The sequence below is a fragment of the Cornus florida genome, unplaced genomic scaffold (assembly GCF_030987335.1).
Source record: "Cornus florida cultivar Cherokee Brave unplaced genomic scaffold, ASM3098733v1 CherokeeBrave_3.0.0_Hap2_Chr04, whole genome shotgun sequence".
NCBI lineage: Eukaryota > Viridiplantae > Streptophyta > Magnoliopsida > Cornales > Cornaceae > Cornus > Cornus florida.
The window spans coordinates 96,369,851-96,372,866 of record NW_026775574.1 but is presented as its reverse complement, the minus strand read 5'-3'; the positions used below and the strand labels follow the sequence as shown (position 1 = coordinate 96,372,866).

The window sequence follows — 3,016 nt, the reverse complement described above, 5'->3', positions numbered from 1 at the left end:
CCACAAACATTGCACACACAGATTAATGCCAGAGAATTTTTTCTTGTTTTTCAATCCAGATTAATGCCAGAGGATTTTTTCTTGTTTTTCACACACACAATGAGTGCATAGTCTATAGCATTTGCTATGGATATTGTTCTGATAAATGCTAAAAATAGAGATCTGGAGAAAATCTCTAAAATCAATAGCAGGGTAATTTTAGGAAAGTGGAGATCAAATTTGTTACAAGCTTCAACTATAATTTTCTCCGCAATCAAATGAAACCAAATAAAGCAACTACACATCGCCAATCAAATTAAAAAATGGAGATCAAATTCATTACAACTATAATTTTATCCGAAATTCAAATGAAACCAAAGAAAGCTACTATATATCAACAATCAAATTAATTCCAAAAAAAAATCATAAAGGTACTTAGAAAGTCAAAGATCCATCTCTTACAACAACAAATAATCAAAAACCAAAATCAACAATATATATATATATATGCAGCTTGACATGATCAGAAAAAAAAATTTATATAAAAATAAATAAAAAATAGAAGTTGGATTGAATTTTTTTGTTATCAAACACTCAGAGGGAAAACAACCTTGCTTGTTCTGTCAGACGGCAGGAGTGAAAAGACTCCTGAGGCTCGGAGAACAGGGGCTGTAGATCTGAGGAGAGAAGAGGACGCCATTACTCACAATACACGTTGCTTGCTCTTCTCTGATAATATCAGATGGAACGATCGATCGATCAATTGATAGGCAAGTCAAAATGGAAACATATATTTTGTGTACAAAAGTGCAGATCCAGGACACCACAAAAGAGGAATACCAAGGAGATGTGAAATTCTCAGCAACCAAACAAGAAATCCAAAAGAAACTTAAGAGGTTGTTTGATTTCCACACGAGTACAACAGAAACAATAGTGGCAAACTATCATGGACACACACAAAAGATGTAGAATAGTAGGTCAAACTCAATAATGGTTCCAAACAAGATAAACATACAATCAGAAGCTCATCAATTAATCAATTAGCTGAAACAATATCAGATATACAAGGATGGCAAAGATTACCTAAATCAAAAGATATTTTGTCTGGAAACAGAATTTCACTGAAACAAAAAACAAATAAATAAAAAGAATTATGAGAGGCAAATAAAAATATAGTCACAGGACAATTAAAGCATGAAAGCATAGATATCTAGATAATTACAGTAGAAAATTAAAATGAAACTGCATTGAAAGATAATGATCAGTACCAATCTTGTATGTTACTGGATTCAACGCAGAGTCAATTATCCCCTGCAATAAAAGAACAAACTTTCCTTAAATCACACCCTTGCATTTCGTTAGAGTAATATTGCAAACATAATTTTAAACAAAATAAATAAACCCCTAATAATATTATACTTCACAATGCCTAAACATAGATTGCACGCAAACCATTTATATTTATATATGGATACACACACCCGAATCAAAATAGCCAAAAATTCAACCAAAAGCTACCTATTTAAATAGGTTATAAAAAAAATATGCTTCAAATGCAATTAAATCCGTCCTAGTATTTTTTTTTTTTAACGGACCATGCATTCAGTGTGCAAAGAAAACAGATCCTATGGAGTAAGCATTAAAGTCAACCCTCCAACTAATGATACCCCCACTCATTACGAGCTACTAAGATCTGTTTTCTTTGCACACTGAATGCATGATCCAACAATATTATGCATACTAATGATACCCCAACTCATTTCTAATGTTAAAACAGTTGCGTTCTTAAAGGAATAGGTGTTCCACACCGCTTGCTAAGTCACTCGTGAACAAACCAAACCAGAATCAAATCTGAGCTTTAACTACTTCGTGCTTACAGATTTGGAAGTAAAGCAACATCAAAGGAAACAATAAAGGAAAGGTCTTTAAACAGGATAGAAATAGAAGAGAGAGTACTCACCGATTCCTTTTTGTCGCCTCCCAAATCGCCTTCTCTAGGGTTTCGGATGAGAGAGAAAAGATCGGGCCACATGTTGCAGACGCGTTTTAAAGTTACTTCCTCCGCTACAGTGTTAGACCCAACTTACATCAACCGCTACAGTGCTTTTTATTGGGCTACAATTTAGAAACAACAAAAAACACCATTTCAGTGTTTCACTTTTGGGCCCAAATTTTGTACTATTTAAAACAATATTTTTGTACTGTTTAAAACAAAACAAGTGCTACCAAACATATTTTTGGGCCTGAAATGGAGCCCTGCAACAAAAACACCAAAGTAAAACACCTAACAAACAGGCCCTAAGTGGTTCAGCCATGTCTTGATTTCATTAAGTACGCCTCTCTCACACTTCATGTGTTCAGCCTCTTAGAGCATCTCTAATCGTTTTGTATATCTATTTCTTTGCATAAATCTGATGTGTCATAATAGATTTACATAAAAAAATTCAGATTATTTATTTTTAACTCCAGCGGTTGTTTTATACCTTTTGTGTAAAAATATATTCCCCAATAACAATCAACAAGTTTCATGCCTAGACCCCACATAATTTTTACAAACAATTTTACACATTGGTGGCGTGGCAATGTGTCTTAACAGATTGCTTGTGATAAAATAAAAAATAAAAAAAAATAAAAAAATTTACACATCATACGTGACAGTGTATATTTTACACAAAATAATTTTTTAACAGATCGCTAGAGATGCTCTCAGTTCTCCTCCTTTTTTCTCTCTCCTCAATGATTTTTTTTAAGGCTAGATTTGATTACGTTCTTTTATGTGAATATTTATGTTTATCATTCCTCAAGATCACAATTTCATTTTTCTTCTTTTACTTCATTGAATATGAGGAATGATGTTTGAAACACAATTTAGAGGAAGAATAAAATGCACCACAATTGAAGGAAGAAAGAGAAAGGAAAGATAAAGAATCAAGGATCGAGAGGAAAAATCGTTAGAAGCCAATAGAGATTAAGAGATCCAGAGCAATGCCACCAGATGAATTGCAAAACAACTGGTGGTTTCATCTTGAAGAGGACT

The 3,016-nt window shown here is 33.1% G+C and overlaps 1 long non-coding RNA gene across 2 annotated transcripts; it reads right to left on the bottom strand.

The window, feature by feature from the left end:
- Positions 1 to 268: 268 nt before the first annotated feature.
- On the bottom strand, positions 269 to 2,001 carry LOC132302358 (uncharacterized). Of its 2 annotated transcripts, XR_009480815.1 has the most exons (3): positions 1,940 to 2,001; positions 1,248 to 1,290; positions 269 to 1,100 (listed from the first exon to the last, which is right to left on the bottom strand). It is a non-coding gene; the product is annotated as an uncharacterized LOC132302358 (long non-coding RNA). The 2 variants fall into 2 exon arrangements; XR_009480814.1 differs by having other exon boundaries at positions 269 to 1,290.
- Positions 2,002 to 3,016: the final 1,015 nt, after the last annotated feature.